Below are 25,991 nucleotides of genomic sequence, written 5' to 3' on the forward strand. Positions count from 1 at the left end.
TTACTGATGGTTTCTTTTGCTGAGAAGAAGTTTGAATCCATCCCATCTATTAATTCCTGATTTTAATGTTTACACTACAGGAGTCTAATTAAGGAAGTCGGGGCCTAATTCAGTATGATGGAGATTTGGGCCAACTTTTTCTTCTATTAGACTCGGGGTCTCTGGTTTAATTCCTAGGATCTTGATCCATTTTGAGTTTTATGCATGGTGCCACCCCAACTTTTAAGCCCATCTTTGGTGACCTTGCCAGCTCCCTTTTCCTTCAAGCCAACAACTGCTGCAACTGCAGTGCCAGCTGCCCCTCTCTTTGATGGCCTTGCCACTGCCACTTCGGCTTCCACCACCAACCACCAGTGCATCCACAGTCTCTGCTTCCAAACCTGCTTTTTGCTTTGGGATCAGCAATGTCGCCAGCACAAAAGCAGGATGACCAGTTGCACGACCCCCACCTCTTGGCCCTTCCCCTTTGAGGGGCCCCCAGCCTCCGCTGCAGCTTTGCCACAGCTGTGGGCTCCGTATTCCAATTTGGCAAGCCCCATCCATACCATGCTGACAACCACAGCAGTCACTACCTTTGGCCAATCCCTGCCTGGTACTGTTCAGACAGCCACCACCAGCAGCAGCATTGCTGGCTTCCATGGCTTTGGCAGCTCTCTCACAACCTCAGCTCCTGCCACTACCAGCCAGCCCACACAGACTTCAGTAACAAGACCACCCCGCCTTCAACTTTCCCTTTGGCTGGAGCCAAAGCCCCCCTCCCAGCATATCCAGCAGCCACCCTCCAGCCCACATTTGAGGCTGCTGATGGGCAGCAGCAGGGGTCTACCAAGCCAGCCCTCACCCCACAATTTGGCAGCTCTTTCACTTTTGGGAACTCTGTGGCCCCTGTCCCATCTGCAGACCCAGCGCCGGCGCCAGTGCCATCCCAGTCGGCCTTTGGCAGCTCAGCGCAGTCGGCTTTTGCCTTGAAAACCACAGCCTCAGCCTTCAGCACTCCTGCCAGCACACAGCCAGGCTTTGGTGGCTCCATGGCCATTTTCTCTTTTAGTGCAGCCACCACCTCTGGCTTCAGAGCTACCACCCAGACCACCAGCAGTGGGACTGATAGCTCAGTGTTTGGCAGCTCAACTCCGTCCCCTTTTACGTTTAGGGGATCTGCGATCCCAGCTGCCAGTGGGGACTTCAGGCTCCGTGTGGCTGTCCCAGGCCCCAGTTCTACTTCTGGGGCATTCAGTTTTGAAGCTGGACAGAGTGGGACCACAGGCACCACTATCCCTTTGGGGGGACCTTGAGTCAGAATGCCCTGGGGAAACCCAGCCAGAACACACCCTTTAACTTCAATGTGGCTGACACACCTGAGAGCAAATCTGTATTTGGAAGCACCTCCACACCTACCTTTGGGCAGAGCACCCAGGCTGCTAGAGTGGGCACCGTAGGCAGGCAGCAGCCTCTCTTTTGGGGCATCCTCAACACCCACTCAAAGATTCACTGGAGTCAGGTATTTCAGATCAGCAGCCCCTTTGTTCCCATTGATGTGGGGATCCAAGACCCCAGGGGCTTGACAGCACATTTGAAAGAAATAGCCTCTGTCCCTGTCCCCATTTCCCTACCCTTGCCAAAATCTGGACCTTAGTACCTGCTAGAAATAGCCTCTTGACCCTTCGAGTTCCATAAAACAAAACTACCCTAGATCTCTGATTGACCAGGGTACTGGTAGCATCCCAGGGCCCTCTCTCTTATGGAGGAAGTAGGGGCCTCAGAAAGGGGGCAGATGGTGGCAGGGCTGAAGCCCAGATCCCTGTATTTGAACAGTTGCGCTGGTGAGGCTGGAGACCTAAAGAAACATCTGTCCATGCTGTTGGCTCATTTCCTGGCTCATTGAGTCAGGTGTCCTCCTTTCCCACCTTTTCCCAGAGAGCCGGCCTTTCCAGAGGGTGTGGGATGCACCCACTTGGATCTCTGGTTACATTTCGTGGGATTGAGGAAAATGGATTATCTCTAATCTTTACCCCCTTGGCTAGGCTATAAGTGGTTCTCTTCCTCAGGTCTCTTTCCAGGACTCTTATTTCCCCATTTCTTGCTGCTTTGTCCGTCGCTGGTCCCCTGCAGGATTTATTCCTTTTTAAATGACCTGGATCTAGCTTTGCCTTGGAGACCCCAGTGGGTGTTGCTCTGCTGCCCTCTTTTGCCCTGCCAAGCCTGACTCAATTTTCATCTTGGGTGCTCTGCCAGTTTGGCTCAAGACTGTTAGTCTAGCAGATCCAGGGGCAAGACCCTTGCTCCAGGAGAGAAACTCCTGAAACAGGCAGGATGCCCACCCCTGCCTTCAGCTGCTTTCTGCCACCAGCTGGCCTCACGGGCCGTTGTCTGCCTGTCCCGGATTATAGGCTCCATGCCTTGTCCTGTGTTACTGTCTGAAGCCCACATCAGTTGCTCTTTGAATCAAGTTTGGAGGAAGAATTGAATTGTATGTGTGGTGGCATGTTGGTAGTGCTGGACTTAACTGTCTCAAGTCTCCTGGCCTGGCTAATTCAAAGTGGCACCACTTGAAGGCCACAGTGCTGGCTCCTGAATTTTCCAGTGGTTTTAGATTAAGGGCTGAGAGCCCAAGGGAAGGGACCTTGGGGAAGCAAAGACTCTTTCCTTCCATCATCTCTCCAACCTCCCTGACCTCACTAGGCAAGGCAACCCCTAGTATGTCTGACCTACCCCAATGCACCATTCCTTGAAGTTGTACCTTACTTCTCTCCCAAATAGGGCCCTCTCCAACCCTTCCTTCCTCTTTTCTCTCCTGGTTCCAAAACCATACTCCCCAGGCCCCAGAACTTTGCTGCCATGCCCATCCTCTTTGGGAGAAGTATGAATGTGTGCATCTAAATTAAAATAAAATATTTAAACATTTTTTTTAACAAAATACAAATTTACTTTTGTATTTAAGTTAATTTACCTATTAAATTCCTTCAAGCTTGGTTTATTGAGATGGTTGAGTGTAAATGCTGTAGACTAGGAATTAGCTGTAGAGTGAGGTTATGCCTGTGTGAAGAAGGGGTTCAAATGCTGTCCCAGGCAGCTTTCCTGAGGGATTGGAGTGCCTTCTTGATGTGTTATATAAATATAATTCTTATTTTATAAATAATGTGATGTGTCTGTAATCAGTCCCCTGCCCTTTGTGACTGAGGTTGAATGTCTTGTGGCAGGGGATGCTCCCACCCCAAGGAGAGCTGGGAACCTGTGTGAGATTGGCTGCGTGCCCGGCGGAGGAAGGATCCTGCACCTCAAGTCTCAAACACCTGTTAAGATTGGAGGGGTGGAGGTGGGGCACAGGTCTGGAGATGAAGCTTCTGCCTATGCCCAAGTGTAAGGTGGATCCTCTCAGTTTTAGTCTGAGCTAGTTCACCTCCACTCCATAGACAGGCCACTCAGTCCAGGAATGCCTTGAAGCAGGGAGGGCCTGGCACAGCCTGGGCATGCGTGTGTACATGCACTGGACAAAACAGGAGGCTGGGACATTCTGTTACAAATAAGGGCTTAATTCCTGTTGAGTCTAGTTGGACTTTTTAGTATGAATGTGAGGTTTTTCTCCTTATGTTATTAAGAATAAAAAAAAAACTTGTGACCTAAAAAAAAAGAAATGATACAATGGAGAAACCAGACATATTTCACTTTTATTGAGTGATGCCAGTAAGCATGACTAGTCGTGGCACAAATTAAAATCCTGTGTCCTCTGAGAGAATGTGAAGAGAAACATGCCTCGCTTCTGTGATTTCCTACCAAATAAGAATGTCCAAACTCTAATCTTAAGAAAACAGCAGAGAAACTCAAACTGAAGGTTACTTAACTTTAAAAAAATGGCTCATAATATTTTAAATTATGAAAGTCTAGGAAAGACTCCAGAGCTGGTGTAGACTGAAAGAAGCCCCAGGAGTGTGATAACTCATTGCAATGCATGATTCTCAATTGGACCTTCTTTTTGAAATAAAGGACATCATTAGGACAGCTCATAAACCATAAGGAGGCCTAAGGTTTTGATGGTAGTTATGTGTCCCCGCTAATTTCCTGAATCTGATGGTGGTAATGTGACTGTGTGGCAAAATGACCTTCTTGTGGTACAATGGGCATTGGAGTATTCAGGATGAAGGGGCATCAGGTTAACAACTTATTCTCACTTGGTTCAGAAAAAAATTTTTGTGTCGGCATTGCCACTTTTGTCTAAGTTTGTGATTACTTTGGGAAAATATTTAAGCATATTTTTAAAATCAGGACAAATATGTCCAGCAGTGAAAACATAAACACCTGAGAGCAGGGGCCCCTGGAAATGTCAGGGTGTCTGGCTGCTCTCTCCTCAGTGGTAGGAAAGCCCCAACTGGGCAGTTCTTTTGGCCCTTCCAAGAACAGCTGGGCCTTTCCACTACTTCTGCTTTTCTCCATCATGAAGCATTGGTCCAGATGATTCGTATTTGTCATTAGCAATGGTTTCTCTAGGCTTGAAAATTGATCCGATGCTTAAGAGAATTTAAAACACAAAAGGCCAGGCACCTGTTCACTGAGTTTCCTTGCCAGGGGAATACACTGAGACATTGTCACCAGCTGACATCTGTAAACTGTGTGTCCAGTGGCTCCTTATTCGTCGAAGCCAACATTTCTGAAGGACAACAACAGATGGTTGGAGCCAGGACACCAAAGAAAAGCAGTTCTCTTTCTTTTTCCCTTCATTTGACAAATATTTATTAAGAATCATAATGGACTGAACGACTGCGTATCCCCAAAATTCAGACAGGGAAACCCAAGTCCCCAGGTTCATGTTGTTAGGGGGTGGAGTCTTTGAGAAGGGTTAGATCATGAAGGTGAGGGTTTCATGAATGGGATTAGTGTCTTCAGACACTAATGGGAGCTCTCACTTCTTTCCATGAGCTAACACAGCAAGGAGTCAGCTGTGTGTGATCCAGAAAGTCAGCCCTCACCAGTTGCTGAATTTGCTAGCACCTTCTCTAAGACAATGATTAGGAGGCAGACCTTGTGCTCACATCAAGGGCTAGAGCACTGAATAAAAGCACAATCCCTCTCCTTTAAAAAGGTGCTTTTAAAAGAAAACTGTACTTTTTAATGGAACTATAATACACACACACACCACACACACACACACACACACACACACACACACACACACACACGCACAAAGATCATAATCACGCTGCCCAGTAAATTTTCATAGACCAAACACACCTGTGTAACCAGGACTCAAATTTTAAAAAACAGTACCTCACTAGCGCCCAGAAGCCTCCTTGTTCTTTTCAACTCCAGCCAAGGTCAACCATTCTCCTGACTTTTAACAAAGCTCAATTTTGCTGAAAGTGGTTCATTTTTAAAGGCGATTTAATGGAAGAAAGCTAAGTACTGGTTCTTCCAGAATGATGGCTGCTCCTCCTGAGTGACCAGAATCACACAGTGCTAATGTGATCTCCCTGAGTGGGACCGAGTCTGCTCCTTTGTCGTACTGAGTTGCTGATTAACGGGTGGCAGTTTGAGCTTTGCCTGGTATGGACCTGGTCAGTAATGCTGTGTGAAAGCATCTGAGCAGGGGTGCTAAATACAGAAGCCGGCAGGTAGTTCCCACTGAAATCCAACCTGACTCCTTTTGTCAGAATAGATAGATGCAACATGGCAGGATTATGGATATTACTTTCCTGCCAGGGCCTGGTGGCCGCCCTGAGTGTGAGAGTTATTTGAGTTGGAAATATGAGTGGAGTGCTGGTATTGTGAGTTTGATCCATGGATCCAATGATAATTCATGGACTTTCATGTTTCTTTTAGGAGTCTCCGATGGAGCCCAGTCCCTCGAATGAAAATTCCAGGCCTTCAGGGATGCCTCTCCAATTTCCTATAGTGCTGCTGCTCTCGTGGGATTGCTTACTTGTGTCAGTAGATTCCAGTTGTTTCCCAGAGGCTGTCCAATGAAAGTATCCTTTTATCTAACATAAAGCTGGAGAAAAAAAAAAAAAAAAAACAACAACAGGTCTATATTTTCATCTAGGCCAGCTAATGTATTCCTCATGATTTTAAAAATTTGTGAGCCATTGGAGAGCTGCCAAACCCAGAATTGTGGAGTCCCTCTCACTCTGGGGGTTGCCCAGCGGGTGAAGTCCATTCCTGCCAGTGCTGATGATTTCTTCCCTCACCCATTCCTTCCTCGCATCCTCCTCACATTCCTCTCATTTTGACCTGATAATTCCTTTCTCTTGTCTTCTCCCTTCCTTCCTTCCTTCCTTTCTGTTCCCCCTTACTCAGTTATTGTTTTAAGGCCTCCACTTGGGTCTCATTGGCAGTCATAGGAAGAATAGAAAGAAAGGAAGAAAAGACAGAGCCTCAGAAGAGGAGGACTGATAATGTCTGCCACATGCCTTTTATCAATGAAAACAAGAGACATGCTACACAGGAAGCTTTCTCCATGGAGTTCTCCTTTGGGAGAGAGTGTTTGAGGAAGTTGGCAGAAGGGATGACTAAGGGTTACTTCGCTCTGGGCACAAAGTGAGGCAGAACATCATGGCAGGAGAAAGCAGCTCAGGACATGACATCCAGAAGTAGAGAGATGCCTGCTCATGGAGGACAAAATGAAACCCCCAAAGTAACCCTCTCAGGGACTCATTCCCTCCAACCACACCCTTCCTACCTACATGTACCACCCAGTTAATCCATGCAAGTGGATGAATTCACTGATTAGGTTATATCTCTCTTAATAGAATCATTTCACCTCTGAACAGTCTTGCATTGTCTTACACAAGAGCTTTACCAGGACACCTCATATCCAAAACCATGGCAAAGATAAACATCAAATAAACCTCTAGAATGTTAGATCGGAGTTTCCAGAGCTCAGAGGATTCTGATGGATTATCTGACCCAACGCTCACATTTCACAGATTAGAAAATATGTCCAGAGATGCTATTTGATTGTCTGCAGGAGCCCACACCCTCAGTCTTCTAATACTGTGCTCTTTCCTTCATGATTGTTCTTGTCAGTTGGAAGAGCACACATACCAACTTCATCTTAGGTGTCCTGCTTGAGTGGCAAGCCCAAGCAAGTGGAGAAATTAAGAATCACAGTATTATTTATAAGAGTATCCATCAGAACTTATTCCAGCCTTCAGAGAGCACAAAGGAAACCTCTTCTCTACTACCTTAAATTAAGGGCGGCACATTTAGGGAGGTTTCCCTAACTTACTTGTTTTGGAAGTGTTGAAACTTCTCTGAGGAATCCCATCTTTTTGTCTTCTTGTGGTTTGTTTGATATTCATTATCCCCTTTCATCCCCAATGATCCCTTTCTCTCCCTCCCCCTCCTCCACCCTCTCACCCCACCCTAGTCCCATGCCAAATCCCAAGAATCTTAAAGGGAAATATCACAGTCACCAAGAACTTATCATTGTCACCAAGATTGATCCCATATGGTGTCTACAAAGATGAAGGGTGAGGCCACAGCTTTTGCATTCTCCACAGGGATGATGTGGGAACATGACTCCTTTTTGCTCTTCATTTCCCATCTCTGAGATGAATTCAGTCTGCTAGACCCAAGAATTCCTCCTCCTCTGGCTTCGATAGAACTTCCAGCCACACTTTTTCCATTTCTTCAACTGCATTTCAAGAGCAGCAAAATTCAGAAGTTTGAAAGGCTTAAAAAACATTCCATCTGATCCTGTGCCTATGGGATTCATGCTCTGATTTACCTTTGAGTCCTTGCCTAGTCTTACTAATTCAATTGTCCCTTTTGTGTCAATAAATTATATTTGGATTTTTTTTCCTTTAGTTTGTTTCATTTCCAGAGTGGAAGAAATCTCATCTTGGGCTCTAATAACAGTACCATCACCAATCTATCATTTGTTTCCAAAATGTCTGAAGAGGTGTCTCACTTAGCTCTTAACCTGCAAGCTGGCCTCTTGGAATGTCAATGAAGATTTAGAGGAGCTTCTGCCATCGGCCATGCATCAGTCTAGAGTCTGAATGTTTGCTCCCAAAATGATATGTTGCAACAGAGGTAGGGAGATCCAAAAGGTTACCCTTACATGCTGGAGATGCTGGGTGAGGTTGGCATCCAGTCATCCCCTCCCACATGATCTTGGTGCCATCCGTTCCTGAAGCGTCTTGTCCTCAGCTACGAAAGGGCAATTATTTAAGTAATATTTTGAGTTTGTTTCTTTTAAGGAAAGAAAGGTCTTACTGTTTGGCTTCTTCCCATGATCTTCATTGTTTGGCAGATTGTGTGTAGAGAAGCCAGGAAATTCCCGCTGCAAAAGAGAAGATTTGTCCGGCTGTCCTAATTGCTTACCCAGTTACCGGAGTGTACAGCTCATGCCAATGGCCACATTACAGAGGAGCCTGTTAGAAATGGACATGAAAAGAGAAGGGAAAAAGAAACATAAAAGCAATTCTGCTCTAGTAAATGGCTTCGTGGCATTCAAAGAGGGGAAAAGCAAACAACTCAAAATACCACCTTACAATGTGCTCAGCAAGAAGTAAACTGCTCACTGGGGGCCTTGGGAACTTTGTTCTGATGCAAAGTTCAGTTACATACTCAGCTAATGAATTACTGGAGCCCAGGCCATCCTGAAGGAGAACAAACACTCTCATAGAGTGCAGCTCCGAAAGAAAGATTTATCATGTATCTGATGGATTTGCCACATGTCAAGAAAGATGTACTTTAATTTCAAGAATTCTTTTCCTCCCCTCCACCACCCCACACAAAATGTGTAATTGTGGGGATGGGAAAATGTCTGTAACAATTTTAACATATGTAAGATTGCCCAAGAGGTGTATCATGTTTAGATGGTTTCAGAATTTCATTAATCCACCTTCTAGGAATGATATTTTACAGATTGTACTTGTGTTCAACACAAAGACAGACAGCTAATTTTTAACAGACACTGAAGAGCAGTCTCTTTTTTCAAAATGCTCCTCACATTTCTTTAGTTGCTCACAGAAAAGTAACTTCTTAGATGCTCAGCACCTGGATTTGTATCCACATTCCCTTCAAAAAAATAAGATCTGCTTAAATACAGTTTATAAGAGACAAGATTTGGGGGCAAAGATTATATTAATTGGTTGAGCAGAAGTGGGCCCTGTTCAGTATCTCCTTGTTAGATTTGCTGTAAAAACTTCAATTTTAAAGATATAAAAATATCCATCACTGAGTTGATGTGTCTCAGCAGGGTACATCAGACAAATTCCCGCAATACATCTCCAGGATGGCCATTTACAGCTGCCCCCTTAACCTGAATATTAAATCAGAATGCCATTGTTTTAGCCAAAAACATCTGTTATCCATGAGGCCCTGTGCTTTTGAGCTAAGGTTCTATGATTAACCCTGCAGAGTTTTTTTCTCTCCTGGAACTTGATCTCCTATTGAACTGGTGCACATCACTTGCTCCAACCTGACTGACTGACACTCTGCCAACAGAACATGCATAGATCTGAATATAAACTGGAAATGTTTCCCCACAACTCAGGGCTAAGTGCAATCATTGTCAGGAATTTAGAATTACAGAAAAGGAGTTTAGCTGACCACCTTGTCACTAGGTAGAATCATGTTCTGATAACTCCCCAATAGTTTACAATAATTCTTTTTTTAAAAAATTGAATAGGTAATTATTAAGTGCCTCCAATTCCAGGCGGGGGGCGGGGGGGGGGGAGCATCAAACACATCTTAGCTAAAGGAGCTAAATATTTGATGGAAAACAATCTATAAAAAATAATTACAGGGCTGGGGATGTAGCTCAGTGGTAGATCACTCGCCCAGCATACACAAGACCCTGGGTTCAATCTTCATCACTGACAAAAAAAATTTATGGAGTATTACATGATTCTGCTCCACTTTCCTAAGTTCTCTTACCATGGTCATACTGTTTCCCTTGTCTCATGCCACTCCAGGCATGTAGCCTTAACAATTGCTAGCCCCCTGACCATCCCCAACAAGTCTAAATGGCCAGCGCCGTCATCTCCCTCAAACCTCTGCTCAATCTCACCTTCTGCCTGCCTCTCAGCTGATCACTCTATTAAACATTGCAACCCGTCCCTCCAGCCCCAGGCTCTCCTTTGCTCTTGACTTTGTCTTCTCCACTAACATTCATGATCTTCTAACATACTGTGTACTTTATGGGTTAAACACACGGTGCTTCTTTTATATTATCCCACTAGAATGTCAACTTCAAAGGGCACGGATCTCTGTTTGGGTCACTGGTATATTCTGAGTGCACAGAAGAGTTCTGGGTCTATTATAGGAGTTCCATAAATATTTGTGGAATATGTAAGCAAATGACCCCAGGAAACAGAAAGTCATATGAAGATAATCATAGAGGAGAAAAGAATATCTCTTAGGAGCTCTCTTCCAACAGAAAGCAGAAGCCCTTCCCTTCAGGGAAAAGACAGGGGGATCAAGGCAAAGATGTCAGACTGGAGGGCCCTGGCTATCCCTCAGGATATTTAACTTATAATCCTAAAAGCACATTGAAACCTCTGGGAAGAAGAGAACAAGGGGAGGTAGAAACCCCGAGAAGGGCTAGTGGAGAGATCCCAAGATAATTCCTAGAGTCAGCTCAGGGAAATGACCTTCTCCATGAACGTATTTCTTAAGCTCCCCATGCCTAAAGAAGGAAAAAGGGAAGGAGCAAGAAATACTGAGAAATAATGCAAATACCTTCCCCCAAAACTGAAGTAGATCAAAAGGGGATATTTTAAACTCATTTAAGTGAAGGAATGACTTTTATTGATTGATAATTTTAAGGATTTTTCTCACTATCAGCAGGAATATCATCTATCATAAAAATAAACAAATTTAATTTCTGGCACATCTGAAGTGTAAGGTGTAAACTCAGCCCTGCTGCATTTGGTTATACCTGTCTCTACGGTCAGACTTTAAGGCTCATGAGGAAAGGCCCCCATCTTTTCTGCACATTGCCATACTCCTAGCATCTAGCATGATACCTACAATGTAGTGAATGGATCAGTAAATTCATTCCAAATGGGCTCTGGACTCGATGCCTAAGTTCCAATCCTTGCTCTGCCAGGAACAGTAAGGACAGTGGAATCAGCAAGACCATGTCCTCACCCTGTGGTGACAGGATCATTTACTGAAATACTGGCTTGTATTTTGTTGTCATCATATTTTTCTGTACCCGCCTTCAAAGCCACCCATCTTGAAAGGACCATGATGATCTGGATGGTGAAAATATTAGTAGCAATGACAGGCTGAATATTAGGAATACATTTTCCATTTTCTGAGCACCACAGAAAACTCTTGTACAACTCTGAGAAAGAATGTGCAGTTCCACTTGCCTAAAAAACTTCTTGCTGACCCAACACACTGAGAAGGAAGTGCTGCTTCTGAACTAGATTTAATTTGATATAAGTAAAATAAAGACATATGACCTCTTGGATATCAATATTTGTGGAAATGACACATATCATACTCTATTATTTAATTTATAATCCTAAAAGCACATTGACCCGAAAGTTCTTCCAAGGACCCTGCCTGTGAATGATTGCAAATTTCTGTTGGAAGTTGGATAAAGAGGGCACTGGATTCAACTTAACCTCTTTCTAAAGCCAACACTGTAACATATTCCTGGGAGAAGTCTAAACAGAACCCATCTGCCTAGATGTGAGGAGTAGTACCCAAGGTCAGTGTCTAGGAGTTTGATGAACTACAAGATGAACTCCTAGACAAAACTCTCCTGTGGGTAAGCTCAATACTTCCCAAAATGGTCTGCTGCCCAAAGAGCTTGGGAAGGCACTGTCCAATGTTGACTGCTTTTTCTCCATTTATTTATTTTTCAAACTTAAGCCCGAATCCTATAATCATGTCCCTACAAATTTAAGTTTTGGAATGCAAATGAAAATTATGTTAAATTTTTCTGAGGGGGCCATTATCTGTATAAATAGGAATTTTCCTTCTTCCAGAGGTTCAAAGGGACATGAAGAATTTTTTTAATTATGTAAGTGCTTTAAACTTGGCCTTAGACCAAACTTGGAAAACACGTTTCTTTCCCTCAGATTAATTATTACTGCATACAGTCTGATCAGTCTTTTAAAAGATATTTTCATTTTTAAAAAAAGAACTCTTGTTACTACTATGTTTTTCTTTACATTTTCCTTACCATATGTGTATTTTCATATGAAATGCCAACACATTTGAGAATGAGCCCTTCACTGTATAAGTGCAGTGAAAGTCATAATTTCCCTTCTTTCTTTCTTTTGTTATCCTTCATTGATAATGCCCTCACATCCAATTAACAGGATGCCAAGTTTTAGGATATTGAATAAAGCCACAACTCAAAGGTACATATATAGTAGAACATTGGGAACAGGCTGTCCCCTCCTCTAAATAAATCCATTTGCTTTCTCTCATATCCATGGGAACTTTTGTTTCAAATATGTCTTGGAATGGGAATGTGGGAAGGGGTAATCAGAAGACCACTCCAAAAATCCCAGCTCTCACAATAAGAAGTGGATAATGAAGTGGGTTATTCAGCATCTGCTTCCCATCCAGCCTCGGGGACTGAATTTGATTCTCTGTAGTGAGAGGAGGCCAGAAAGTGATGGGACAACTCAGAAACAGTCTTGCAGGACTATGGATATAAACAGGGATGTTTGGGGGCTCTAGTGGTAGAGGCAGGACTTGGGACCTCTTGGAGCCCAAGAGGATTGGAAAGTGGAAGATTTGGAGCCAGCCCCTTAGCAAGAATATTGTCACCTCATAATTAACAGAGAACATAAAGCTTCTTCAAATGATGTTTGGGGCATAAAAGAAGCATCCCTTTGGAAATTCAAAAGAGTAACCAGTTATGGAGGAATTAGAATAGGATCTACTGAGCTAGCAGTCACTTGTATTATACACATCATACACATACATGTGTATATAATAAACAAGATTTTATGCAGCAAACTTAAAAGGATATGTAGCAGAAATAATAAGAAGTTATCTTGATGGCAAGGAAAGCATTAATAATCCCATTTCAAGGAAAGACTGAAATCACAGGTTTTTCCAGCACACAGCAGATGCAAAACAAGATTCTGAATCCACTTAATATCTCCTATCACTTTGTTTCCCATTTTGTGCATTATGCCACATTTTCTCTTCTGTTGGAAACATTTTCCTCCAAATACCTAGAATGGGCTTCCTCATTAGACCTTCCAAAAGAGGATTTCTGTGGGTCCTATGAAAAATAAATGAACAAAAGAACGTGAAAAAGGCACATCTATTGCAATGTTTGTTAAAGCAACAAAAATGAGTAAAACTGAAGGGTTGGGGTTGTAGGTCAGTGGCAGAGCGCTTGCCTCTAAACGAGTAAAACTGAATATTCATGAATATAGGAATAGTTTAATACATGGGAGTATACAATAAAATCTTCATAAACCAAACTGGAAGAAAAATCCATGATACATTACACAATTAAATATGCGTGTTGCAGAGTAACATAGGTAGTATTAATAAAATTAAAGATAGTAACCAAAACTCCTCATAGGGCACCAGATATTTATACAAACATAGAGAAAAGTGTAAAAAAGAATGTTGTTCATCAAGCTATCAACATCATCTCCACTGGATGGGGATGGAGATAGTAGACATTTCTAACTAACTTGAGGAATTCAAATGTCCATGAATAGGGTACTATTTAAATGAATTATTATATATCCAAATTATCAAGACAAGGTAACCATTTAAAAAAAAACAAGATTGAGTTAGAGATATATTTTTGAGTGACAAAATAAAAATGCCAAGAGGTAACTGTATATTTTTATGTGAAAATGAGTATTAATACAAAAATGTGTATGTATGTATATATTTGTATGTGTGTGTTTGTGAAAAATTGGCTTCTACATATATCAAAAAACTCCAAGAAGATATAAAAAAGTGTAGTAAATTTAAAAAAAGAAATTTCTAACTTATTCTTTACATGTTTTTCATGGTTTACTGGTTACAATTGGTAAACATTATATTGGTGATTCTTTTAAAGTTTCTTTTTACATGTATGCACTTTATTTAAAATGGAGCTATAGTATTAATTCCTCCGGAGCTTAACTGTCACACAGTGCACCTTTGCAATTCACATGTCTCCTTAGGATGTTAACTGTAAGTCATACTGTAGAGGCATTCCTATGCTACCTGCCTGTGATGAGAACTTGACATGATGAAAGCTTTCAGTTTAAAAATTTCCTTTTGGAAAGTTGCCACTACTGATGAAAGAGTTTGAGATCCAACAGGAGAAACACAACTAATCAAAGTCTTATTATATTTGTGCATTTGCTTCCTGGGTGTGTTGGAATTTAGTGTTCCAAGAGGGAACTGGATTTTGTTTTTGTTTCTTTTAATAACAACTTTTATAGGGAACAAGTAAGGGTAGGTCTAGGGCAGGCTGATATTTTAAGGGAAAGGGGAAAATCCCAGTCATTTCATGCCAAAACTATGGGCCAAATAACTATGACTGGCAGTCATGTGTTTGGCAAGAATGTCTTGAGGCACTCTGATTGCTGCTGATAATAAAGAGGAATAAAGACACAGCCTTCACCAAGCTTACTTTCTCAAGTATTTTTGATTCGACTATCTTCCTCCTACTTAGCAAATACACTTATATAACATTAACCAATGAAAATGAATGATCAGGGGTGAATCCTCTCCACAATTCATCCCATTATCTACAAGCATCTTCATCCACTCATGCTTGCATCTTTGCATCCAATATCAGAGGTAAAATCTCTCTCCTCCTGCATCTGGATCTTGATCCTCAGTGATCTCCCACCCTCTCTTCTAATTAATACTATAAAAGATAATTCAATTTATCTTCCTCTGTTTGCTCCATTTATTCAGGCTTATAAGTAGATTAAAGTGTCTAAAATCATCTCCCTAATCTTACATTTTCTTCCTTATTTTTTCCCTCTCTACTAGTTAGTATGGGCTAAGTTATGTCACAATAACAAACAAACCCCCAGATTCAATGATCTAATTTAAAAGGATAACTTGCTAATGCCACATAGACTTCTTTTTCATGCCAATTGGAACACCCTCACTCAGGGACATGGGTTTGTGCAGGCTCCACCATCTGGAGCATCAATAGTCCTCTAGTAAAAGATTGAAGAAGGGTACACTGGTTCTTAAATGCTTCAGTTCTAGTATCTCTGAAGTCGCAAGATCCCAATTTAAAGAAGAGAAATTCAAGTTTCAAAGAAGTCAAGTGACTTTCCCAAGAGCACATATCCATCGTGGAATTATTTCTCAAATGAATTAGCTTGATTCTAAATCCAATATGCTTTTTCCAGTACCACTGAGAAAAAAATCATTTGTTTAAGTGTTTCATGGTCTAAATCATTGGATTGATTTTTTTTAGATTAACAACAATTTTTGACATGACCTGCTCTCAGGCATGAATATAAAGTACTATCTGACAACACTATATAGGAAATCCATTACAGTTCCACACATGCCCCTCACTCTCAACCTAAAAGGAAATAATATTGAATAAGGATGAGGATGCTCCAATTTCAGAGCCTACTTTGGTACAGTTCATCTATGAATACACCTTAGTAGTACAAAGTATAACAGAAGCAATAGTGCAAGATTATTCAATAAATGTTCTGTGGATATTTGGGAAAGGAAGAAAGGGAGAAAGAAGTTAAGAGGCGAAAGAAAGAAGGAGAAGTGGAGGAAGAAAGATAAAGAAAAGGAAAGTTTGCATTGTACGTCACTGTGACTAAGTCAGAGCGCAAAATGCCCATCATTTGTAAATGACCAACACCATATCCCACAAATTTAAGAGATTCGTTTGTATGCATAGTGACCTATACTATTCTTAAGGGGCCAGAAATGAAATCAGAACAGATGGATAAGAAAAAGAATAGTTAGAAATGAAATAAAAATATAGTCATTGAAATAAGACAGCCAACTGATGTCATAAATTCCAGGCTGTATAAAGTTTAAGAGAAAAATATAAATTTGGAAGGAGCATTGAGAAATTCACACAGACACCAACAAAAGGAAAAATAAATATTAAGGAGGAAGGAGGAGATAGAGAAATGAGTAAGAGGGACCAACTTATAAGAATTCTAGGGGCTAGGGATGTGGCTCAAGCGGTAGCGCGCTCGCCTGGCATGCGTGCGGCCTGGGTTCGATCCTCAGCACCACATACCAACAAAGATGTTGTGTCTGCCGAGAACTAAAATAAAATAAATATTAAAAATTCTCTCTCTCTCTCTCTCTCTCTCTCTCTCTCTCTCTCTCTCTCTCTCTCCTCTCTCACTCTCTCTTTAAAAAAAAAAAAAAGAATTCTAGAGTTAGCTTACATCCTAACAGGAGAGGAAGATAATGTGTATATCAAGACCTCTCCAAGGAATACAGAGCATGCTCAAGAGGGAACATCGTTCAATGACCAGGATGTAACCAAGCACCCTAGCCCAGCCACTGGAGGAAGCTGTTACCACAGAGGCTTGGAGAAGCAAACCACAGAAGGACAGAAAGATAAGAATTAAAAAGTCCCCACAAACTTAACAAAAAGACTAATTGTTATAGTCTTGACACAGAAATGGACATCAGGATCTGATCCAATGATCAACAAAATGAGCACATAATCACATCAGTCAACATGTTTTTTTTTTTTTGCAAGCCAACTACCATCAGGCCTTAATTTTCAGTCAGGCAGAAATAACTCCAGTAAACCTACCTCTGAGAGTCAACAATCAACAGTCTTGCCAACCTACAGTGAGCCCTTGAAAATCTGCCAATCCCGAGTTCCTTGCTTTCCCAAAGCCCTATGTAAGATCCAGGGTTTTCTCTGCCTGGGGACACTGTGCTGATCACACTGAGCCGAACATATCTCCTTTGATAACCTTCAACAGAGAAATTAGGAATGTACATACCTCAAACCCTCTTATGTCTCACATCTGCCATCTAGACAGTGCTCCTAACACGGCTTAGAAGTCAGAGCAAGAGAGCTCGGTTGACAGAGCCCACACATGACAGCTTCGCAGGGCACAGAGCAGGGTAGATATGGGGAAGAGTGGACAGGCACTCAGGGAATCGCTGACCAGCCAGAGCTATGGGTGTGCTTGCTTCCCTTGCCCTTTACATGATGCCAACTAACTTTATGGAGATGTACTTAGGCAGAGGAAAGGAAGGTGAATGCAGGAAAACCTCCAACCTGGCCAAGCCTGAAAGAGCTCAGAAGAGCAGCTGTAATGGAGGCGCTCTCATCAGGAAAGAGGTCCTCTTGTGTGAAGTGGGAGTTCTGGAGAGAGATGGGAGGAGGGGCTAGGTTTGCCCTAAGAATGCTTATCAATCCTTCTTCTGTTCTTATTGGGATCTGTTCTTGAACTTAAATTCTATGTAATACTCTCTATCCAGAGTAGATCTAGCACCACAATATGGCCTGGTTTCCCAGATCATTCTCTACTCATTAGATTCAATAGAGTAAACCAGTTTCAATTCAATGAGTGGCCCATGGGTTCTGGAACTCATATTCCCCCTAGTTAATTGTCATCTCTAATATTTACTTTCTTTCACACTGAACTTGGTGTCTCCTTGAACACCTCTTGAATGGCTCCACCGTTGTCTGAGGTTACCTTTCTCCTTTGATCTCTGGCAACTCTGGAAAAGCCTAGAAATGTGTCTTCTTGGTTCTCTTGCTCAGATTATACAGTGCTTTACCTTGAGAGTAGCTATTGGGAAGACAAGAAGCATAAAAGTCCCAGGTACCAAATCCACCAACTTCACAGCCCCTCTGAGCCATTATTGCAAGGAGTCAGGTGGTGCTCTTTTCCTTCTTGCATATTCCAACTTGGAAAAAAAAGGGAGTTTTTTTTCCATAAACCACTCTAGCCAGAAAGCAGCCTCATGCAGTTCCCATACCTCCACCGTTTCGTGGCAATATGCACATGGCACGGATGAATTCTTGGTCTGGCATTTCCTCCAAGACTCTTACAATTGATGGCTGGATTTTACAGGCCTGAGTTGGCTACTATATAGAAGCAGCATCCTGAGCTCTGGAGAGCTTCGCCTCGTGCCTGTCCAATTTCTCCTATACTATTTATTTTTATGTCTTACTTCAGCCCCTTTTCTTTTGTGATTGATAACTTTCCAGGCTTAATGCTTAGCCAAAAGAATTAACAGATAACCAAAGGCAATGATTTCATTGCTAAGCACTCAAAACACTGCCATTACACTGGAGGATTTTAGGGCCTCTCCTTTCTGGATTCTATGTCAACAGGGTGTGAAATTCAGGAGTTGTTTGGTGGCAGGAAGCTGACTGGACTCAGGACTTTGGACAGAGTGACTGCTCTTTGGCAGAGTTTTGCTACCTGGAGAACAAGGGAGCAGCCCTTTCCCTTTAAAGGGACTTCAGTGAAGTTTCATAAAATGCTTTGACACTTGGTTGGATTGGCTTTTGCTCTCAATCAGTCCATTATGTGCTGAAACAATGTTTCCTTTCTTTTGATTTACATAACTTGTTTAAGATTTCTAAATTTCCTGGACCAAAACTTTGTGACCTATTTAATTTTTTTTTTTTGTCCCCCTGTGCTGTCTCCTATGCGGTACTCTTCTCTCTTCCCAAATTTAGATCTGTCAAGTTCTATACCTGGCTCTATAGTGGTGGAAGTCTCTCTAACAGTCTTGGAAAATGCTTAAACACTAGAGGAGGTCAATGAATCATTGAGAAATTAGCAAATTTCATTTCAGCTCACAGACTAATGGGAAGGAAAGTTATGATTCAGTCTGATCTAAAACAGCAACTCTGACATGAAACTCCTTTTAGGGGACCTTTCAACAGCCTCTTTACATTGCTGATGATACAGCCAGAAGGACTGGAGGAAGAGAATCAGCTCAGACACACATTCCCAGCAGAAGTATCCGAAGTGGGACGACACTGTGACACAACCAACTCTGACATGCAGGGCAGAATATGGCCCTAGGGGGAGACTGGGAAGATAAAGACTGGGAAGATTAAGAGAGGGAAAGAGGAAATGAAGTAGCAAAAGAGAGGAAAAAAAGGGAAAGAAATATTTTTGAGTACTTACCACATGCCACGTGATGTCATGATTGACATTCATCATTATGAGACAATTCCATCTGGGCTTGAAAGTTGGATTTTTCTGGATCAAACCTTGACACTGCCTCTGACTAGCTGTAATGAATTGAGCAAGCTACTAAGCCATTTTGTGCCTCAGTTTTCTCATCTTCAGGGCAAATGAGAGGATTAAATGAGATACTACTTGTAAAGAGCATAGAACAGTGCCTGGTGGTGTAACAACCAACATATGCTGGCCAATGTTACTGATCAAAGGTTTTTTTTTTTCCATATAAGACATAGAATGACTATTTATTCACTTATTCAGGAAATATTCACTGGTCACCTTCTACAAGACAGTTTCTGTTGTAGTGGCTGGGGATACAGCCTGAACAGAAGAGACCCAGCCCCAGCCCATAAGGACGGCTCATTCTATTGCTTTGGAAGTCTGGCTCCTCAGAAGGAAATGCTTACATATTTCTTTGACAGGAGGCGGGAAGCTAGAGATCTAAATTTGAGAGTCAAAATAAGCTTGAAGTATTCAGTCACTTATTAAACAAATATTTATTGAGTACAAACTGTCCTCTAAGCCTCAACAACCCGTCAATGAACAAGAGAGATGTGGAATCTAAGTAATGGGCTAATTTTAAATGCTACATATGCCAGTAGTAAAAAAAAAAAAAAAGACATAAAAATACTTTGTCTAGATTTATACTGAGTAATAGAGTAGTCACTATACTGTCCTGTTTGGCCATTTCGATTTAAATAAAATTTGTATTCACTCCCTGCATTCCAAGAGCCACTTTTTAACTGTTCAATAGTGTTCTATTTGAAATGTGCTGGCAAAAGCTCAACTCTATTAGGATTTGATATTGTCAGGTCCATAGACCAGTTGTGCCAGGGCAGTAGGATAGGTTGTAGGGAGACCAAAGAAAATACCTGGAGATGGTGTATGAGACAGAAGGCTTTACTGAGGAATGCTTATGAGGAAGGCCCTGCAATAGGCTAAACAGCTCGCAACTCCATCCCTCATGACATGACATTTCATCTAGTGGTGACTGGCTAGATGAGTGACATACATTCGATCCATAGTGCCACGTATCAGTTCTGCACCAGTCTCCACTAAGGGAGACATTATATATATTATATTATATGTATAATTATATATATATATATACAATTATATATATAAAATAAATATTTTGCCTTGAAATATTCCTTTTTGAGCTTTAAAAACTTCTAAAGTCTGAATACTACCCCCAGAGTATCTGATACAATTTATTTGGGGTGTGGTCTAGACATCAGGATTTTTTAAATCTCCCTTGTAATTCTAATATGCAGCCAAAGTGGAGAACCAACGGTGGAGATTGAAAGTTCTCCTTTTGAAGAACTGGAGAGGAATGCATTCCCATCAAATAAAAGAAGACATGGAAAGGCCCTGAGCTTGGAAGCAGATTGGAGTGTGGGGAGTGTTGAAGGGACACCAGGGAAACTGCAGCTCAGGAGGTCGGGGGAAAACCCGAGATGAAACTGGAAGTTGGAACATGGAACTTTTTGAGAACTACACTGCAGTTTGAGATCCTTCCCCCACTGCTGAGGGCCATTACCAAGTAGGAATGACGCATCGAAATTTCCTTGCCAAGCGTACCCCATGCTGCTTAGAGGACATTTGATGGAACATTGCATGCATGCTTTAATAAGGTGACCTTGCTCAAGGACCAAGGCGGATTCGGGTTTAGAGCTGATCAGGTTTGAGGAAGTAACCGGCTCCTTGAGTTTAAGGCGTTGCCAGTTTAAGATAATGGGTTTTAGGGAAGTTGGAAGTTGAAGATTATTGCTGGGATTAGGGTGTTCCTGCTGCTTGTTCCCATTGAGTTCTCGTGAGATTAAAATGGGTTTTGGAGATAGCCTCGTGAGTAGGTGGTTTGTGCGGGAGACAGCAGAACGTGTTTGCCCCTGGACCTGTGTGGAGGCGGTGTGAGAGCGGGAATAAAGAATTGCTGTTTGAACCTACAAAGCTGTGAGTGCCTCGTGATTCTGGTGCCAAGCCGAGACATTGGCCTTGGCACCCCACAACTTGTGTTCCTTCCCTCTGTCCTTCACAAGAGCTGACTAGAATCTCTGCAGAAAATCCTCCCCATCACCTTCATCTCCCTCTCTTTCCCACGCAATAAATCCCCTGCATATCTAATTCTACTACAGCATGTGCTTCTCAGAGGACCTACGCTAACACAATTTTAGTAAACATACTTGGATTTCACACTCTGCATGTTGTGTGAAAATGGACTAGAGAAACATCCAGTAAATTTGGGAAGACCAGATGGGAGGCAATATCAATAAGCCAGATAAGAGTTAGTATTGTGGCTTGTACTGGGGTGTGTCAACCCCAGTTCATACTAAACAGGACCAATTCTAAATTTGAAGAGGGATTTCAAGTTTCAGATTCCACCTGCCTATTGCTTGAGATAGATAGGGTTCCTTATAGCCTACCAATGTATCTCATAATCTAAAAGAAGCAGAAAGTATATTTGGAGGGCTTTCATATCTGTAGCTAAACCAAATTGGTGAAAATAGGCACTGACGCTATGGAATTTGGGATGGTTTCCTTCAGCTACTTTTTAAAGCATTCAGATCACCCTCAAGGTTTTAGCAGCATGAGATTTTTCAATGACAGAGATTATAGCATTGCTATTTGTAACACTATAATCATAGAAGGGTCAGCATTGCTACTGCTAACATCACATTTCAAGAGCTATAAAACTTACAACATGCTGAAACGTGGCATGCAAAGCTAGCCACAAAAATTTTCTAAATTTCCTGCAAAGACTCAATCACTCCATTCTTAAAAAGCAAGAATAGAAACCTAAGTAAGTTTTCTTAGCATTCATTTAACTTAAAAAGAGGTAATCTCTAATATACAATTACACTCAATGAAGGAAAATCTTCATGTGAAGAAACCAGGACTTTCTATAGGTAGTCCATCGGAGGACAATTAAAACTTTTTTGACTTCTTGAAAACCCAACTGCTGCTCAACTCAGGGTTTCCCACGAAAGCATTAAAAAGAATCTTTTATACAGGTTTTTATTTTCTTTCTGGGGAGCGGGGGAACCCATCCCATCTCTGATTCTTAAAGACAATGGAGATGTTGGGTTTTATTTCCCAAAAGAAGGGGAAATGAGAGCAAAATCTTGACACCTAATGTTCCATACTAATGCTCTGGAGTCATTTTCTATTCTCATCAGAGGACTTACGGACAGAGAGTGAGCCTGCACACATCGTGTGGGGGAATTATGTTAACTGATACTGCTGCATTTGAATGAGTAGCAAATCCACTTTGAAAGCGCACTTTCCCCACAAGTGGGAAGCTATTTGACTAACAAATTTCAGTGGTGCCTGGGTGATAGGCAGGGGAACCCTCAGACTCTGGGCACCAGAGTCAAGGAAGTGGTGGTGAAGGGTAGGGTGGGCTTCTACCAGCAGGTAGAAAGGGTGTCTGTCACTTCCTGAAATACACTCAGACCAGGCCTGAAGGATAGTGAGCAAAGGCTGAGGAATGAAAAGTATCTTTCAAAAGGTGCTTCCTGAGAGATCTGAGGGACAATAAGGAAATAATTTGTTGTTTTGTAAGTCAGCTGACCTACCTTTTGATCATTCAGAGGAGACAGCTCTGCCTGCAAGGGATCAATCTTTTTTTTTGTTCCAAACACTAACACCAACAGATAGAAATCAAAGGAGGTGTTCTTTCAATAAAGGAAATTCCAGAGAGGATGCTGAGGCTTAATTAAAATATAACCCTTTGTTTCCAGGGCTCTTCTTTCCCTTGCAAAAGGAAACACCCTTTCTGAAGAAGCATGTGCCAGGGCTGGGGAGACAGAGTTCTTCAACAAGTAAGGATCTGTCTACACTCGGGCACATCTTGGGGAAGCCTTGAAGGGAATGGGGCCCGGAGTCCCATCTGACTTAACTCATCATCACAGTCCTTCATCACAACATAATGAGTGTTATTACTTCCTCATGTGGCCTGTGGGCTTTGTTAATTAAAGAATGGAAAGGTAAGTAGTTCCAACCTTTTGCTTTTAATTAATCAAAAGATGTGTTTTCCATCTACACATTGCTGAGCAGCAAGTAAAGTATTCCGTCTGCCTTCCAGTGCCCAGAAGAGATTGAAACACTCCACTGCTGCTTTGAGATCGCAGAGACTGCACATCAGAGGAAAGCTATACTTTTCTAAATTTTAAATTAATTGTATTAGCCAGACTGCTGCCTACCACCTCATAGTACCTGCAGAAAATCAAAAGATTGCTCTGCACCATCTCATCAGTATTAGTAAAGCCTTCTCAAAGAAAAGGCCTACATCTTCAAGTTCCTTGGGTACTTACCACAGTACTAGGGAATCAGGAGGTGCTCAACCCAAGAAGTGGAACTGACATTTATTGAATGTCTGTCATGCCAAAGCTGGTGTCTCTGTCATATTATGCTGCCTTCATGTTCACTTTGAGTTATTAAAACTTCTAACATGAGGGTCATTGGTCCATATTGAAACCATCTCTGCATATTAAATAGAAACATATTACCTAGAAGGAAAACATGATAATGCTTAACAAGCAGCAGACCTTAAGAAAAACAGCAACTCAGGGAGCCAGAAGGGCACTAGGATCCTCCCTCTGGAGGGAAGTTAGAAAAAGGCTGTGGAGAGGGTGGCCAACACTCAAGCTGCCATGCCAACCCTGTGCCATTAGTGTGGACTGCTGCCCGGAGCCCTGCTCTGAGAAGACTTCTGGAGGCAGAGTCTAAGCTCAGTAAGAAAGAGAATTGCAGTTGCCTGGTGATGTCGGCCCTGTGGAAGATTTGACAGTAGAGAAAATCCTACCAGGAAAATCTACTCCACTAAGTTCCTGGGAGAGATGTTGCAGGTACTATGTGAAAATGTTCCCTCCCTGAGTAAAAACCCAAATCTTCCATAAGATGATCTCCATGAGAGAATCTCTGTGTCAGTGGCACAGAAGACCAGGCGACCTCTAGCATTCCCTCCTCCACCAGATCCACTTTCCTTTGAGAACATCTCACATCCAGGGGGACAGTGAGAAGCAGGTATATTCCTGTCCACTTGATAAATATTCTGGCTCCAATGTAGACAGTGACCCTTCCTTCAACAGCCGGAGGTGCTCCTAAAGCAGGCTGATTTGTAGAAAGAAGGCAGATGGAAATAGACATAGAAAGCAGAGGTTTCCAAGCCTTTTTGTGTTATGGAACCCTTTGGTGGTTGCCTGCGGAACCCCCCTTGTCGGAATAATGACTTAATGAATTATTGGGAGGTGGTGGAAACTGTAGGAAGTAGAACCTAGTTAGAAGGAGTCGGTTCTTGGGGAGCACATTCTTTGGGACTGTATCTTGTCCCTGGCCCCTTCATCACTCTCTGCTTCCTGGGTGTCATAAGCTGAGCTGCATTTCTCTGTCATGTCCTTCTACCATGATGTTCTGCCTTACCTCAGGCCCAAAGCAATGGAGCCAGGTGATCATTGCCTGAAACCTCTGAAACTAGAAGCCAAAATAATTCTTTCTTTCGGTTGTTTTTCTCAGGTATTGTCTCAGGGACAAAATCTAACTAACACACTTGTTTCTTCATTTTTGTCCCACTTTTGTCTCTGCACTCCCCCCAATTATTCATATGTTCTATAAATAATTCCTTCACAGGGTCCCAATGTGGATAAGATGCCATCCTTCCCCGTCAGGCCACGATAGTGCCAAAGAGTGACTGACCCCATACAATCTGTCATCCCCTGAATTTCCCTCCTAATAAGCCACGATTCTTAGTAAAGTCTCCTTCCTTTTTACACCAACATAGCTTCAGGAGAAGTCCTCCTCTCAATCCAGTTATTGATCCTCTCAAACAGAAATTCTGCAACAGGGATAGGAATGTAGCTCAGTGGTGGAGCATTTGCCTAGCATGTACAAGGCTAAGGCTTTGACCCTCCAAAATTGAAGAGAGAAAGAAAGAGATTCTGCAACAGCCACTGTCTAGGATTTCACACAGTCTAGATGTATGTTGGGGATGGGGTGGGGACAATCAGCATTGTCTAAAGGTGTTTGATGGGAAAAAAGTTGACACTTGTGAACAATCTTGAAGGAAGAACAGGAGCCACAGGAAACCCAAAGGACAAAGAACATTCTGGGCAGAAGAAGCAATGACCTGAAAGAATGCAGCCAGTGTGAGTTTGTCCATAGCTCCACATAACTAGGGTCTAAAATCCTTTGTCTTCTGCATACTGCACTTGAAAAATCTCCCTCTATACTTAACTGATACCAGTGCAAGCGGATAGAATATATCTTCAACATCTCTCCTCAAATACCTACTCATGATCACAGGGCAAGCCGACACTCCTTGGATTTTATGATTTCTGCAAACAGGCTTCTCTTGTTCCATGTCTTTATCACAACAAGGTGGTTCATCATCTATCTCTGCTCTCAGAAGTCAGCTGGTTCCTGTCCTTTGGGCCTGAGGTGAGGCAGAATATCATGGTGGAAAGATGTGGCAGAAAAAATGGCTCATCTTGTGACAGCCAGAAAGCAGAGAGTGGTGAAGGGACCAGAGACAAAAATATAGTCATCAAGGGCATGCTCCCAAGGACCTACTCCTTCCAACTAGGTTCTACCTCCTACAGTTTCCATGACCTTCCAATAATCCATTAAGCTTTGAATCCTTCAATGGATGAAATCATTGATGAGGTCAGAGCCCTCATGATCCAATAACTCCCCCAAATCCCCACCTTTAAACATTGCAGCATTGGGGAACAAGCCTCAACACATAAGCTTTTGGGAGACATTTCATACCCAAACTACAACAATCAGCATCATATCATAAGCCATTCATTAATCAACTGATGGATGCACTTATTTTTGTACAAGTATAAACTAAGTTTGAAACTTCCCACTCCTTTTTGTCTACATTTCTCT

The 25,991-nt window shown here is 42.3% G+C and overlaps 1 long non-coding RNA gene and 1 pseudogene across 2 annotated transcripts in view; one reads left to right on the forward strand and one right to left on the reverse strand.

The window, feature by feature from the left end:
• Positions 1 to 204: 204 nt before the first annotated feature.
• LOC101967292 (putative nuclear envelope pore membrane protein POM 121B pseudogene) lies at positions 205 to 1,562 on the forward strand (annotated as a pseudogene).
• Positions 1,563 to 3,646: 2,084 nt separating this feature from the next.
• The window catches only part of LOC144378627 (uncharacterized), an 86,172-nt gene continuing 63,827 nt past the window's right edge, over positions 3,647 to 25,991 (reverse strand). For both annotated transcript variants that reach the window (XR_013440534.1, XR_013440533.1), the window contains exons 4-5: positions 7,217 to 8,366; positions 3,647 to 5,980 (exon numbers count right to left, since the gene is read on the reverse strand). This is a non-coding gene — a long non-coding RNA (uncharacterized LOC144378627). The remainder of the gene's footprint in view (positions 5,981 to 7,216; positions 8,367 to 25,991) is intronic.

Source organism: Ictidomys tridecemlineatus, chromosome 6 (genome assembly GCF_052094955.1).
Source record: "Ictidomys tridecemlineatus isolate mIctTri1 chromosome 6, mIctTri1.hap1, whole genome shotgun sequence".
In the NCBI taxonomy this organism is placed as follows: Eukaryota; Metazoa; Chordata; class Mammalia; order Rodentia; family Sciuridae; genus Ictidomys; species Ictidomys tridecemlineatus.